This window comes from Berghia stephanieae, chromosome 1 (genome assembly GCF_034508935.2).
Source record: "Berghia stephanieae isolate SIO BIC M18660-M18661 chromosome 1, UCSD_Bste_1.3, whole genome shotgun sequence".
NCBI classification, from domain to species: Eukaryota; Metazoa; Mollusca; class Gastropoda; order Nudibranchia; family Aeolidiidae; genus Berghia; species Berghia stephanieae.
Genome location: NC_088360.1, coordinates 109,894,718 through 109,911,319, shown reverse-complemented (window position 1 = coordinate 109,911,319; position 16,602 = coordinate 109,894,718). Strand labels below are relative to the sequence as shown.

The window sequence follows — 16,602 nt, the reverse complement described above, 5'->3', positions numbered from 1 at the left end:
AGAAGAAAGAAAGAGAGAGAGAGAGAGAGAGAGAGAGAGAGAGAGAGAGAGAGAGAGAGAGAGAGAGTTGTGCATTGTATCGTTGGGTGCAAAGCAATAGGAGATGATTACTTCTGTATTGAGTATCGAATATTCTCATTTCATTTTTTGTTTCGTCGGTATAATAAGACATACCATCTGCCTGGTAAAAACCAATTGCTCCACTTCAGACGATACATTCCTATGGAAAGTACCAGATGTTACGCATATGAGATAAGGGAGAGAGAAAATCACATCAAAAGTAGGCTTCCACACACATAAAGAAGACCAGAGGACCCTACTCCGACAGAAAAAAAAATATTAAGCGTTTATGTAGATCAATGTCCACTAAAATGTGCTTAAAAGCGCTTCATAAGTGGTAATCAGAAGGTCTGATGTTCGATCCTCAGTCGAGATCAACTGATTTTTTTGGGGTTTGGTTTTTATTTTTCTTATATTTTTCTTTTCTTGCTTTGTCGGGCACATTTCATACACACTTGTTCAGTTTTTTTATCTTACACAAGTAGTCCTAAGCCAAAAAAAAACAAACAAACCCCCCCCCCCCCCCCCCCCCCCCAAAAAAAAAAAAAAAACAAAAAAAAAAAAACCCAACTTAACAAGCCGTACCTGACACAATTGTAAGGTTGTGTTAATATTTATTTTTCAATTTAGACAATTCTGTTATCACGTCACGTTCTCTTTCTACACACGAGTTCAGTGAGATTTTATGTGACCAAATAGCCTTCTCGAATTACTAAACTTTGCATCTCAAGTAAACTCGGGCAGCTTACTTATCCGAACCAGCGACCACCAGAGCTCTAGCCCTTCGGTCTTGCGCCATGACGTAGAAGTTAGACGTCTTTTGTAGTTGTTCCAGGTGACAAACTCGGGCAGCAAATCGAAACGCGTCCGGAATTCCAATAAAGCAAGAATGGGAAGAAAACGCTATGTTGTGGTCTAGACGTTTGACTCTCACTTTCGGATCAGAAGGTCCTGGATTCGAGACCTGCTGCTCTGAGCGGCGTATTGTTGAGTTCTTGGAAAAGACCCTTTCTGTACTCAGGTGTACAATGAGCACACATGGCCGTTAACAACTATGTCTCTGTCCACTAATATTGTAATATAATATTATCGCCTAACAGACGTCATGTCATGCCTCATCCTATATGTTAAGTGTTGCCTTTGACCAGGGATCTCTTGTAAAATTGCTTCTTCGAGGACGTTCAGTTGATATTGAACTATATAAATGCGCAAGTTTTTAGAAAATATTAAAACATTATAGAAATCAATAATTACAGGAGTCGAAGAGAATTAAATATTCTAAATTTACAAGTAAACAGTCTGGTGAGAGATTAATTCATCCAATCTGTAATGCTGAAGACAGACAGTGTTTTGCAATTTTCACTCTCACGCTTCCACTTGTATAAGTAAATAACAATGTGAAATTGAATATAAGCTTCAATTTAATTACGAAAACAGATAGACTGTATGTTTCGGATTTCCCCTTTATCAGCAAACAGGATGAATGAAACACTACAGATGAATGAGATGATGTGGTAGCGGCGTTTGTTGATAAAGGGGAAACCCGAAACGTCCATTCTATCTGTTTTCGTATATTAAACTATTGAAGCTTACATTCGATTTCACATTATTATTTATTACTTTCCAGCTTGTAAAATCTCAAATTATGTAACATTGTGAGTTGGTAACATTTGATCTGGAGGGCAGAAATAGTGAGTTTTTAACTTAAACGCATACCATTTATATATGTACGAATTGAAAGGAATGTTAAGCTGAACAAAAAATAAATGTATAGTTTTGATATCATTTCTATATATTTATATTAAGTACACAAATCCATTGTATATATGTCACTCTATGTATATTGTATTATAATATAGTCATCAATGTTTTTAATAAAATAGACACTTCTGCCGTTTTCTGAAGAAAAAAACAAAACACGTATTTAAAATTTTGGCCAGAAAACTCGTCCTTCAAATATCCATTGATTAAAATGGTCCTCATCTTTACAAAAACCCACAAACATAGAATTTCCCAAAGTCCCAGGTTTGAGAGAATTTTGTCAATAAGTGGAGTGTCATTTTAAATCGATTGATATAATTTGAAGGACGAGTTTTCTGACCAAATTTTAAATTCGGGTTTATATATATATATTAATATATATATATATATATATATATATATATATATATATATATATATTATATATATATCTTTTTTTTTTTTTTTTTTTTTTTCTCAGAATATTTCAGAATAGCCATTTCTCGTTTCTTTCCAGTAGTTAAATTAACACGGCGTTCCGTCGTCTTGTTTCCCGTGTCAATGCTATAAGGGGGGTTTATTCAAATGAAATAAAAGAATAACAACGAATTCTCTCCATTTTATTCCAGTCAGCCCAGCCGGGCGTTCTGCCGCTCTCGTTCATAAATTATGATTATATTTGTCTTTGACACTCGCGCTGTTCCACACATTTTGCTTAGGTGTGATAGGACATTGAGCGCCGACTAATAGAGCGCTGACGACTTGAATACCGGCGCTGTGGCAGCTTCGAAAGACATTTCACGGCTGGGTAGACATCCCGACGTTTATGATGTGTAAACCGGCGTTGTGAAAATGTTCCTGCTGCTGTGGTTTACCTCGGCGATTTTGATAAGAATAATAAAACTGATAATGTTTCCAATGAGGTGAAAGATATTTGACACGGAGTCGGGAGCGGACACGGTGAGGGTGCCGGAAAATCATAATTATTTATTGTCGACTAATAGGAATTATCTTTTCTCTCTCTCTTATCTTTATATCTTTCTCTCTCTCTCTCTCTCTCTCTCTCTCTCTCTCTCTCTCTCTCTATCTCTTTCTATTTCTCTTCTTTATCTATCTATCTATCTATCTATCTATCTATCTATCTATCTATCTATCTATCTATCTATCTATCAACTATCTATCTATCTATCTATCTATCTAATCTATCTATCCATCTATCATCTATCTATCTACATCTATCTATCTATCTATCTATCTATCTATCTATCTATCTATCTATCTATCTATCTATCTATCTATCTATCTATCTATCTATCTATCTATCTATCTATCTATCTATCTATCTATCCATCAATCTCTTTCTCTCTATCTCTATCTATCTATCTATCATATTATATATATATATATATATATATATATAATATATATATATGTATCTGTCTATCTATTTTATATATTTTATATATCTCCTCTCTCTCCATTTCTCTCTCTCTCTCTCTCTCTCTCTCTCTCTCTCTCTCTCTCTCTCTCTCTCTCTCTCCTCCCTCTTCACAACTTGCCAACAAGACTTGTCAATGAAATCAATTTTCACTTTGAGTTATCTATGATTTTTCAAGAACCACAATTCAGTATCCAAGAAGTTTGTTTTGGTTTCGCACTGATTATTGGGCTTGATATCAAAATATACTTGATCATTTATATAGCGTAATATCCACTAATATAATATATAATATATAATATATAATATAATATTAATATAATATAATAATAATAATAATAATATATATATATATATATATATATATATATATATATCAATCGATTTAAATGACACTCATCATGGCAAAATCACTCAAACCTGGACATTCGCAAAGTCCCCAGGTTTAAGAGAATTTGCCAAGACGAGTGCCATTTAAATCAATCGATATTTGAAGGACAAGTTTTCTGGCTAATTTTTTTTATATACGTGTGTTTCCAGTTTACTGCAGAAAACTGGTTTAAAATCAAAACAAAGATTCCAAGTCTGCTGTTTTCAACTTGCATTGTAGTTCTCAATAGATAGAATGCGCTTGGTCGAGGAGTTCACAACATTGCCATCCGGAAGTATAACGGACCAACACACAAACTCTGTGTAATCATGAACTTTTATAGTCTGGTTAATACAGTTTAGTGAGAACAACTCACAAACGCGGATGGCAAAAACAATAACAAAGACCTGAGTGACGTCATCTGCATACTATCTATAAATATGGAATGGCTTCGTTTTTATCGTCATCATTTTTTTATTTGTCTTCTCATATTAAAAAAGAATAATTTGAAATAAAGGTATAACTGCTGAGAATAAAATTGCCTGCGGTGTTTTCTTTTAAAAACTGATATAAAGAAGTTATTTGAAACTCTTTGAAATGGAGAGAGTGTCAATAAAAAGCCCCCGATAGAAATTGAATGGCCGTGAAAATAGATGGCCGCCATTGTTATTGTTATTGTTTAGACACCGGAAGATAGAGTAGGGCATGATGAATTCAAAACGAGGCTAGAACGTACTACTCCATAAATTAATGGACGTTGAAATTTGTGTGAAGATTGGAAATTAAAACGAGAAGGGAGGTCTCTAGACAAGTGCAACGTCTTTTATTAGGACACTTAACTATTGTAAGAAAATTATGACATGGATGAATAATGGGTTCGCCCGTTACTAAGCATTAACCAATCAGAATAGTTCCTGCCAATTACCCCGTTTCGTCCCCTGGACTATTTTTTTCCTGTATGAAAAGGCCTGTATGTCAAATCGAAGTGACTATTCTCACCCCCGGATGCTAGTCTTCATAATAGTATAAAAAGTAGTCCACAATTGTTGTATGTTTAATCCAAAGGTTGTAATGCAGTAATTTGTTAAGTTTCTTGTCACAAGTTGCACAATTAAAAAAAAAAAAATCAATCAAATCCAAATCGCAAAAAGCCGGCGACGTTTTTTTCGGTAATCCAATCGGCCGGGGGTGGGGGGGGGGGGGGGATGAGAATAGAGGCAGCCATGTCAAATACATAAATAGGTCAAGCCCAGTTAGTGAGTATTTCCGTAGCCATCGTTATGTTACAGCCTGACACTGAAATCCAAAAGGACTGGCAGTTTGACGTCATTATTTGTTTTTGCATCGCCTAGTGAGTTATCGTTAGTAGAGCTCATGGAAACAAGTTATTTCATTGGTTGAACTATTGAATACAACTCACGATTTGTTTTCTTTTGTGGCAAAAGACTGGCATTTTGACGTCATTTTTTGGTCAGGGTCAGGCCATAACTTAACGAAGGCCATGGTATTTCTCAAAATATTTTAACACACTGATAAAGGTATTGAATCGCAAAACCTGACGACACGATGCATTTTTTTTTTCAATCATCTGTGTTAGAATAGGATTCAGTAGTCTGATGTCACGCCGCCTGGCAACGGCGGCCATCTTGGTTCTAAACAAAGAAAATCATTACTTTTTATTCTTCATGCTGGCTAGAACTTTTCAAATGCCTTGTGATCAGAATGTGTAAAAGTCAAAACATGATCATATTTATAATGTTTTTTTTTCTCCTCTGGATACGCTTTTATGCTCACCGGGGAAATATTTCATACGGCGTCCGCCATTGTTCGATAGTTTAGTGTTACTAAGTTACCATGCGTCATTAGAAAGGAAGTGACGTTACGACTGTTGAAGAGTATTGTGAATGATGCCCAGGATCTGTGTCCTGTTTACTCCGGGTGACAGGCAATTACTTTATATGGCTTTGGATCTACGGTTCACAATCAGCGGCAGTTTTCAGGGCCAAAATATAGATAGTATGCGCTTGTCTAAGAAGCTCATAACATTGCCATCCGGAAGTATAACGGACCAACAGACAAAACTTGCGTAAGCTTGAACGTTTATAAGTCTGGTTAATACGGTATAGTGAAAATTACTCATAAAAATGAATGGCAAAAATAATAACAAAGACCTGAGTGACGTCATCTTCGTTATATATATATATATATATATATATATAATATATATATATATATATATTATATAGATAGAATGCGCTTGGCCAAGGAGTTCACAACATTGCCATCCGGAAGTATAACGGACAAACACACAAACTTTGTGTAACCATGAACTTTTATAGTCTGGTTAATACAGTTTAGTGAGAACAACTCACAAACGCGGATGGCAAAAACAATAACAAAGGCCTGAGTGACGTCATCTGCATACTATCTATAGTATGCGCTTGGCTAAGAAATTCACAACATTGCCATCCGGAAGTATAACGGACCAACACACAAAGATATGTGTAATCTTGAACGTTTATAGTCTGGTTAATACAGTTTAGTGAGAATTACTCACAAGCGCGAATGGCAAAAGCAATAACAAAGACCTGAGTGACGTCAACTTCATTATAATATTATCTGTAGTCTGAGTAATTTAGCGTGAACTACTCATAAAATGGATGGCGAAAAACAATAACAAAGAACCGAGTGACGTCAATATCGCCCACTCTACAGCAAAAAATGAACCCCCAAAAAACAAACAAAACAACAACAAAAACCCCCAAAAACACGCGACGACTGACCAATGGCCGTGGGGCGAGCGAAACGCTGAAAATGGACCATCTAAAGTTATTGAAAAGTGATGGCTGATGTCGCAATATGTAGGTTAACCTTCGCCAGGTCTCATCTGTCAGGATGGCCGAGCGGTCTAAGGCGCCAGACTCAAGGTTGTTACACCTTCCCGTCAGCGATGGGGGTCGAGTTTTCTGGTCCACGAATGTGGGCGTGGGTTCGAATCCCACTTCTGACAATTTTTTTTTTTTTTTTAAATCTTTATTTTTACATTCAATTTCTCTTCGTGCTTTGGCTCATCCAAAGCTTTGGACGTTTTTTATTTTTTTATTTATTTTTTTTTTGTTTGTTTGTTTTTTTTTTTCGTTGTAAAGTTGACGTGTCAGGGGTTGAGAATTTTGACAAGGCCAGGGTCATTGTAATTGATCGATATCCTTTGAAGGAAGAGTTTTTTGTTCAATTTTTTTTTTGAATGTGTTCTGTTGTGTTTTGTTTTGTTTTGTTGTTTTGTTTTGTTTTTGGTGTTTTTTGTTGTTTTTTTTTGTTTTTGTTTTTTGTTTTGTTTTTTGTTTTTTGTTTTTATCAGAGTATGACACAACGCATGGTCATCACATCAAGGCAGTTGATTTATTTTTTACTTTTAATTTTCCAAAAATTATAATTTATAGATAGTATGCAGATGACGTCATTCAGGCCTTTGTTATTGTTTTTGCCATCCGCGTTTGTGAGTTGTTCTCACTAAACTGTATTAACCAGACTATAAAAGTTCATGGTTACACAGAGTTTGTGTGTGGGTCCGTTATACTTCCGGATAGCAATGTTGTGAACTCCTTGGCCAAGCGCATACTATCTATACAAACGAAGTACTTTGTTCTATAGATAGTTCGACGATGACGTCACTCAGGTCTTTGTTATTGTTTTTGCCATCCGCGTTTTATGAGTAATGCTCACTGAACTGTATTAACCTGACTATAAACGTTCATGGATACACACAGTTTTGTGTGTTGGTCCGTTATACTTCCGGATGGCAATGTTATGAGCTCCTTCGCCAAGCGCATACTATCTATATTTAAAAAAAAACAACAACAAAAATTTAGGGGGAAGAAAAAGAATGGGATAATTAAAATATCGGTGGTTATAAAAACAGACCTGCCTAGTAATTCGAAAAATTCGTAGAACTAACTGCATTCGCCTTTTTGACTCAATAAATCTTGTTGAAAAGGAAAGTTTGAGTCTTAGAAACTATATTTAGGACTTTGTAGCATTTTTGGACCTTACTTGAAGGCAAATTATTTATTTCTAAAACTATTTAAAGTGACTTTATCTTCTTTTTTTTCCCCTTGGAAACTACGATTTTAAAAAAATTTTCAAGTAGACAGCTTTGTAAAAAGTAGCTTGAGAAACGCAATTAATTCATTGAGCTTTTATATAGCGCAATATCCACTAAGCGTGCTCAAAGCGCTTTACAAGGGGGCCCCTGGCCAACAGCAACATTTAACATGTAGGACGGGACATGATGCCTGTTAGGCGACATATTACAATTTTTTTCGGACAGGGACAACGCTGTTAACAGCCAGATACTCATTTTACACCTGAGTACGGTGAGAGAATGTGAGTAAAGAGCCTTCTCCATGGATTCAACTATGCGGCGAGCGAGGCTCGAACCCAGGACCTTCCGATCCGAAAGCGAGTGTCAAACCACTAGACCACATAGTCGCACAATTCATGTGTGGCGTATGGTGGATTTCTACGTGCTCGAGTGTCTTTTGTGGTTTGAGAGTATTTCCATTACAACAATGAGCCCATAACAATTTGGGTTATCAGACCTGCGTATAGATAGTATGCGCTTGGCTAAGAAGCTCACAACATTGCCATCTGGAAGTATAACTGACCAACACACAAAACTATGTGTCACCTGAACTTTTATAGTCTGGTTAATACAGTTTAGTGAGAATTACTCATAAACGTGTATCGCAAAAAACAATAACAAAGACAGTAGTGCCGTCATCTTCGTTCTATCTATAACATACACATCGATCAGAGTTTATATTATTATTATTATTATTATTATTATTATTATTATTATTATTATTATTATTATTATTATTATTATTATCATCATTATTATTATTATTATTGAAACGCACACAAACAAATAGTTACAAAACAGACCGCCATAACATAGAATGAAGTATTATTTTCTCTAGTCTTCTGAAATATGATGAGGTTTATGTCGTGCACGTTATGAAAATGGTTTGAGGGCAAAGTCAGTGTGTGTGTGTGTGTGTGTGTGTGTGTGTGTGTGTGTGTATGTGTGTGTGTGTGTCTGAGTGTGTGTGTGTGTGTTTGTGTGTGTGAAAACGATGCACTCTTACTTTGATGTTGTGCACCACGACACCCTTCTGCCGATCACGTTAATTAGACGGAATGGAATGGAATTAGAAAAAAACTAGAAAGAAAAAAAAAAAAAAAAAAAAAATAATAATAATAAAGATATAAAGATAATTGAAAAGGTCAATTCATGTGTAATTCAAGTTCACATGGGACAGGCAGGCGATCGATCTACAGTATAGATAGTTCGAAGATGACGTCACTCACGTCTTTGTTATTGTTTTTTGCCATCCGCGTTTATGAGTAATGCTCACTGAACTGTATTAACCCGACTATAAACGTTCATGGATACACACCTTTTTGTGTGTTGGTCTGTTATACTCCCGGATGGCAATGTTATGAGCTTCTTAGCCAAGCGCATACTATCTATAGATAGAATGCGCTTGGCTAAGAAATTCACAACATTGTCATCCGGAAGTATAACGGACCAACACACACAAAACTATGTGTAACCTTGAACTTTTATAATCTGTTTCATACAGTTTAGTGAGAATTACTCATAAACGCGGATGGCAAAAGCAAAAACAAAGACCAGAGTGACGTCATCTTCGTTGTATCTATAGATAGAATGCGCTAGGCTAAGAAACTCACAACCTTTTATCCGGAAGTATAACGGACAAACACACACAAAACTATGTGTAACCTGGAACATTTATATTATAGTCTAGATAATACAGTTTAGTGAGAAAAACAAAAACAAAACAATAACAGAGACCTGAGTGACGTCAACTTTGTTCTACCTTATCAGACTTGAAAATGATAATACTATTTGACCTTTGATCGTAAATAGATAGTATGCAGATGACGTCACTCAGGCCTTTGTTATTGTTTTTGCCATCCGCGTTTGTGAAGAAGAAGAAGAAAAAGAAGAAGAAGAAGAAGAAGAAGAAGAAGAAGAAGAAGAAGAAGAAGAAGAAGAAGAAGAAGAAGAAGAAGAAGAAGAAGAAGAGAAGAAGAAGAAGAAGAAGAAGAAGAAAGAAGAAGAAAGAAGAAGAAAGAAGAAAGAAGAAGAAGAAGATAAGAAGAAGAAGAAGAAGAAGAAGAAGAAGAAGAAGAAGAAGAGAGAAGAAGAAAAGAAGAAGAAGAAGAAGAAGAAGAAGAAGAAGAAGAAGAAAAGAAGAAGAGAAGAAGAAGAAAGAAGAAGAAGAAGAAGAAGAAGAAGAAGAAGAAGAAGAAGAAGAAGAAGAAAAGAAGAAGAAGAAGAGAAGAAGAAGAAGAAGAAGAAGAAGAAGAAGAAGAAGAAGAAGAAGAAGAAGAAGAAAAGAAGAAGAAGAAGAAGAAAGAAGAAGAAGAAGAAAAAGAAGAAGAAGAAGAAGAAGAAGAAGAAGAAGAAAAGAAGAAGAAGAGAAGGAAAGAAGAAGAAGAAGAAGAGAAGAAGAAAAAGAAAGAAGAGAAGAAGAAGAAGAAGAAGAAGAAGAAGAAGAAGAAGAAGAAGAAGAAGAAGAAGAAGAAGAGAGAAGAAGAAGAAAGAAGAAGAAGAGAAGAAGAAGAAGAAGAAGAAGAAGAAGAAGAGAAGAAGAAGAAGAAGAGAAGAAGAAGAAGAAGAAAGAAGAAGAAAGAAGAAGAAGAAGAAGAAGAAAAGAAGAAAGAAGAAAAAGAAGAAAAAGAAGAAGAAGAAGAGAGAGAAGAAGAAGAAGAAAGAAGAAAGAAGAAGAAGAAGAAAAGAAGAAGAAGAAGAAGAAAAAGAAAGAAAGAAGAAGAGAAAGAAAGAAAGAGAAGAAGAAAGAAAGAGAAGAAAGGAAAAGGAAGAAGAAAGAAAGAAAGAAGAAGAAGAAGAAGAGAAGAGAAGAGAAGAAAGAAGAAGAAAGAAGAAGAAAGAAAGAAGAAGAAGAAGAGAGAAGAAGAAAAGAAAAAGAAAGAAAAGAAAGAAAAAGAAGAAAAGAGAGAAAAAAAGAAAGAAGAAGAAAAGAAGGGAAGAAAAGAAGTAAGAAGAAGAAGAAAGAAGAAGAAGAAAAAAGAAGAAAGAAAAGAAGAAAGAAAAAGAAGAAAGAAAGAGAAGAAGAAAGAAAAAGAAAGAAAGAGAAGAGGAAGAAGAAAGAAAGAAAGGAAAAAAGAAAGAAAAGAGAAAAGAAGAAAAGAAGAGAAAAAAAGAAAGAAAGAGAAAAGAAAGAAGAAAAAAGAAGAAGAGAGAAGAAAGAAGAGAAAAGAAAGAAAAGAAGAAAAGAAGAAAAGAAAGAAAGAAAGAAAGAAGAAGAAGAAAGAAAGAAGAAAGAGAAAAAGAAAGAAGAGAGAAAGAAGAGAGAAGAAAAAAGAAGAAAGAAGAAGAAAAAAAGAAAAAGAAGGAGAGAGAAAGAAGAGAAGAAGAAAAGAAAAAAAGAAAGAGAAAAAGAAAGAAAGAAGAAGAAGAAAGAAAAGAAGAAGAAGAAGAAGAAAGAAGAAGAAAGAAGAAGAAGAGAGAGAAAGAAGAAAGAAGAAAGAAGAAAGAAGAAAGAAGGAAAAAGAGAAAAGAAGAGAGAAGAAAGAAAGAAGAAGAAGAGAAGAAGAAGAAGAAGAAAAGAAGGAAAGAAAGAAGAAAGAAAGAAGAAGAAAGAAAGAAGAGAAAAGAGAAGAAGAAAAAGAAAAGAAAGAAGAGAAAGAAGAAGAGAAAGAAGAAAAGAAGAAAGAAAAGAAGAAAAAAGAAGAAGAAGAAGAGAAGAAAAAGAAGAAGAAAAAAAAAGAAGAAGAGAAGAAAAGATAGAAAAGAAGAAAAGAAGAGAAAGAAGAAAAGTAAAAGAAGAGAAAAGAAAAAAAGAAAAGAAGAAAGAAAGAAGAAAAAGAAAGAAGAAGAAAGAAAAGAAGAAAGAGAAAAGAAAGAGAAGAAGAAGAAAGAAAAGAGAAAGAAGAAAGAAGAAGAAAAAAGAAAGAAAGAAAGAAAGAAAGAAGAAAAGAAGAAAAAAGAAGAAGAAGAAGAAGAGAAGGAAAAGAAGAAAGAAGAAGAAAGAAGAAAGAAGAAAGAAGAAGAAGAAGAAGAAGAAAGAAAGAAGAAAGAAGAAGAAAGAAAAGAAAAGAAAGAAGAAGAAGGAGAGAGAAGAAGAAAAGAAGAAGAAAAGAAGGAAAAAAGAAGAAAGAAAGAAAAAGAGGAAAGAAGAAAAGAAAAGAAAAAGAAGAAAAGAAAAAAGAAGAAGAAAAAGAAGAAGAGAAAGAAAAGAAAGAAAAGAAGAAAAGAAAAGAAGAGAAAGAAAAAAGAAGAAGAGAAAGAAAGAAGAAGAAAGAAGAAAAGAAGGAGAAAGAAGGAAAGAAGAAGGAAAAAGAGAAGAAGAAAAGAAAAAGAAGAAAAAGAAAAGAAGAAGGAGAAAAAAGAAAGAAAAGGAAGAAAGAAAAGAGAAGAAAGAAGAAGAAGAAGAAGAAGAAAGAAGAAAGAAGAAGAAGAAGAAGACAGAAGAGAGAAGAAAGAAGAAGAAAGAAAAGAAGAAGAAGAAAGAAAGAAGAGAAAGAAGAGAAAGAAGAAGAAGAAGAAGAAAGAGAGAAGAAGAAAGAGAAAGAAGAAGAAGAAGAAGAAAGAAGAAGAAGAAAAGAAGAAGAAGAAAAGAAGAAAGAAGAAGAAGAAAGAGAAGAAGAAGAGAAAGAAGAGAAGAGAAGAAGAAGAAGAAGAAGAAGAAAGAAGAAAGAAGAAGAGAAAAGAAAGAAGAGGAAAGAAAGAAGAGAGAAGAAGAGAAAGAAGAGAAAGAAGAAGAAGAAGAAGAAGAAAGAGAAGGAAGAAAGAAGAAGAAGAAAGAAAAAGAAAGAAGAAAGAAAAAGAAGAAAGAAGAAAAGAAGAGAAGAGAAGAAGAAGAAGAAGAAGAAGAGAAAAGAAAGAAAAGAAAGAAGAAAGAAGGAAGAAGAAGAAGAAGAAGAAAAGAAGAGAAGAGAAGAAGAGAAAGAAGAGAAGAAGAAAAGAAGAGAAAAGAAGAAGAAGAGAAGAAGAAGAGAAGAAGAAGAAGAAGAGAAAGAAGAAAGAAGAAGAGAAGAAGAAGAAGAAGAGAAGAAGAAGAAGAAGAAAAGAAGAAAAAGAAGAAGAAGAAGAGAAGAAGAAAGAAGAAAGAAGAGAAGAAATGAAAATTGCATTAATTAATTGTGGTTCATTTGATTGTTTTGTGCTTCTAAAATTCTTTATTAATAGAGGTTTTCTTGTTATCGAATTCTCGAATTATCAATGTAGAATTTGATCATAATCATACTTGAAATCTGATATATATATGTGTGTGTGTGTGAGAGAGAGATATATATATATATAAATAGATAGATAGACAGATATATATAGATATATATATATATACAAGTGGAAACAATAAGTAATGAAGCTTGGAATAATAAACCAAGTGAATACGATAATGAATGGTAGGGAGAAAATATGAGGGGTAGGGGAGAGGAAGGTGGGGGGGGGGGGGGGGGGGGGGTCAGAGAAATTGGAAAGAGGGTGGGGGGCGGGGGGGGGGGGGGGGGGGGGGGGGGGGGGGGAGGGGAGGCAGTCAGGATGAACACATCAGTATTAAAAACGTACTTTGTGAATTTTAATCATTACCCAGAGATGTAATCAGTTTTTACTACACCAATTAAATTCTAATGAGTTGGTTTAAAAATAAAGGTCTATTTATCCATAGATTAGGACAGACTTCGTCAAATTAATGTTTCGTCTTTCCGATTACGAAAGACGGCCGGAGTCGCCCCGGGCCGTAACTGGATGATGTGTTTGTGTGTGTTTGTTGTGTATATGTGTGTGTTTTTTAAAAGTGTGTCTGTGTATTTGTGTGTGTTTGTGGTGTATGTGTGTGTGTGTGTTTTTAAAAAGTGTGTCTTTGCATTTGTGCACGCCGTGCATGTGTCTGTGAGTGTATTTGTATGTTATATTGTGTGTTTGTTTGTGTGTGTGTGTGTGTGTGTGTGTGTGTGTGTGTGTGTGTACGCGTGATGTTTGTGGTAGATTTTTCAATATTTCTATCATTGGACAATAACGGCGTAGTTAGAACTATACACAGATTGTTGATTATGTGGTCCAATGTTTGAGATGTTTAATCGTAGACTTCAGCTTTTATATAGAGCAATATCCACCAAACGTGCTCAACGCGCTTTACAAGGGGTCTTTAGCCAACAGCAACACTTAACATACAGGACGGGACGGGATGCTCATTTGACGAATTTACAAATATTTTTTTTTCCCACAGAGACAACGCTGTTAACAGCAGGTACTAATTATATACCTGAGTACGGTGAGAGAATGTGAGTAAAGTAGAGCCTTTTTTCCAAGGACTCAACTATGCGCCGCTTAGAGCGGGACTCGAACCGTGAACCTATGGACGAAAGGCGAGTGTCATTCCTCTAGACCACATAATAGCAGCATATTAATAATAATTACAGTATATTATTGACAATTACCTTACCGTTACTTTAATAGAGGCCTGGACCTCAGGTAAACCAGATCCGTTTAAAGCATTAGTTAGTCGGTTGCTTTATCAAAGGAGCTAGAGGAGCTCAACCCTCCCCCCCCCCTCCCCTCCCCTATATTTTTTCACTGCCACCTCATCCTATATATCCCCCTTCCCCACCATCCCTTCCCCCCCCCCCCCCCCCCCCAACCATGCGTGACATTGACAAAACAAAGGACAAGACCATTACAAGCCCTTACTTTAAGGTATTAGATACATGAAGTGTTGAGTCATAAAATAGAACTAAATGTTTACAAAATATAAAATGTACACGAAAAGGAGGCTGACCCGGGATTTTTCGGGGGTTTTAATTTGTTTTGTTTTTGTTTTTTGTTTTTTGTTTTTTTTTTGTTTTGTTTTGTTTTTGTTTTTGTTTTGTTTTGTTTTTTTAAAAAGTCATCTGAGACTTACACATAAATTTATGAATTGTTGGTTTAACCATATCAGTTCACAGCCACAATTAAAAAAAAACGAAAAAAAAACAAACAAACAAAAAAAAAAAAACAATAACAATAACAAAAGCTAAAACAAAATCAAAAGCAAAAACACAGTTGGTAGAGCACTCGCTTCACACGCACAGGGACCAATATCGATCCCGGATGCAGTTCAGATTTTATTCAGACCCCTTTGTCTACCCAGCAGTAAATGGGTAGCTGGGTCTATTAGATCTGGCGGAAAGTACTTTGCGATAGACTAGCTTCCTATCCAAAGGGGCAGCGTGGCTCAGCGGTACGATCTTTCTTCGTACCCGAAAGGTACCGAGTTCGATCACCCACCGCCGCTGCGTTGTGTGGCCTTGAGCAAGTCACCCCACCCTGCTCATCTTGCGACGCTGCACTGCGGCTGATGCCTAGGTCATTCCAGTCTTCCCTTGGAAAAGAGCCTAGAGACAAATTTCCCCTATGGGGTGAATTAAGGGATTTTATTTATGTTTTAATTTTATTAACGGGTAGCAAGTAATTGCTATTTATTGTCCGTTTCACGCTATAGAAACCGGGATAAACTCCGGTTCCATGGGCCTTATGACACTGAAGGACTACTACTTTTATTTTCAATAGAACATACTTAGAAAACAGTTGACATTAAGCAGAAGATGACTTTAAGAGTGTGGACCTTATATGGATTCCACTGTATTTCATAAAAGCAGTGCGTAATAGTAAATCTCTTGATCTGTAACTCCAAAATGTCGAAAAATTAACTAGATCCCCTAATGAGGCTTCAATCCCCCCCCCCCCCCCTCCCTTCTTTATCCTTACCCTTCCTTCTGCTCACCTGACTGCCTCATTCCCCCATCAATCAGTCAATTTACACGGGGTTTGACAGATAGCATGTAACCCTAGACCGTTTTGGTCATGTTTACCCTTGTAACGTTTCACCCGGTCATCGCCGTCTCCTCGTGCCTTCTGTATACAACGAATTGTCGATATAATATATATATATATTATATATATATATATATATATATATATATATATATATATATACTCGTCTCTTTAGCTCAGAAGTGTTGATTAAAATCTATATCAATAAAACATTAAATCATTAAGTGTGTTTATGTGCGGCTATGTGGTCTTGTGGTATGACACTCGCTTTCGGATCGGAAGGTCCTGGGTTCGAGCATCGCTCAGCGCATTGTTGAGTCCTTGGACTAAGACTTTTTACTCACATTATCTCACCGTGTAATATAAGTACCTGTCCGTTAACAACGTTATCTCTGTCGGAAAAAAATGTATTATCGCCTAACAGGCGTCATTCCTGTTCTTAATGTTACGTGTTGCTGTTAGAACAGGGACCAGTGTAAATCGCTCTGAACATATTTAGTGGATATTGCGCTATATAACATCTCAACTTGATTTATGTGCATATTTCTACTCTATGTGTAAGTCTTCGATAATGAAACCTGACCACTGTCCTCGATAAAAACCATCCAGTTTATTGATATTTTCCCCTGTTCTGATGTAAGACAAAAAGATTTTTGCGATATACATCGACTTTACAATGGTCATTTATATTTTTAAAATAAACTATTAATCATATTATCAATGGCTATGTGATATGTCTTGACAAAGATGCGCATATTCAAGACTTATGTGTTACTCAGTTCCTTACAAGGAGCAAAATCTTGGAAATCAACAAAAACCATTTGTTCGCAAATTAGATATTTTCCAAAAAAAAAAAATTTAAAAAAAAAAAATGTCTACGAAAAATCTTCCACACTTTTTGGCCCTACAACATATCAACTAAAGATCTTCTACAAAAAGGTGACATTTCTTAAACAGTCAGATCAAGAAGATGGAGATGGATTGGCCATGTTTGTCGGTTGAAGGAGGGAGTAATCCCGAAAACAGCGCTCAGATGGACACCGCAGGGTAATCGTAATAGGAAACTTGGAGAAGATCGATGGAAAGAGAGATGACATCCTTCGGTTGGACCTGGGGTGAGGTCCGGAA

At 35.4% G+C, this 16,602-nt stretch overlaps 1 protein-coding gene and 1 non-coding gene across 5 annotated transcripts in view; one reads left to right on the top strand and one right to left on the bottom strand.

Moving 5' to 3' along the window:
* The window catches only part of LOC144962707 (transcription factor AP-2-alpha-like), a 180,610-nt gene that overhangs the window by 137,192 nt on the left and 26,816 nt on the right, over positions 1-16,602 (bottom strand). The gene's annotated exons all lie outside the window — the stretch shown is intronic.
* Trnal-caa (transfer RNA leucine (anticodon CAA)) lies at positions 6,498-6,618 on the top strand. Its single transcript has 2 exons — positions 6,498-6,535; positions 6,573-6,618. It is a non-coding gene; the product is annotated as a tRNA-Leu (tRNA).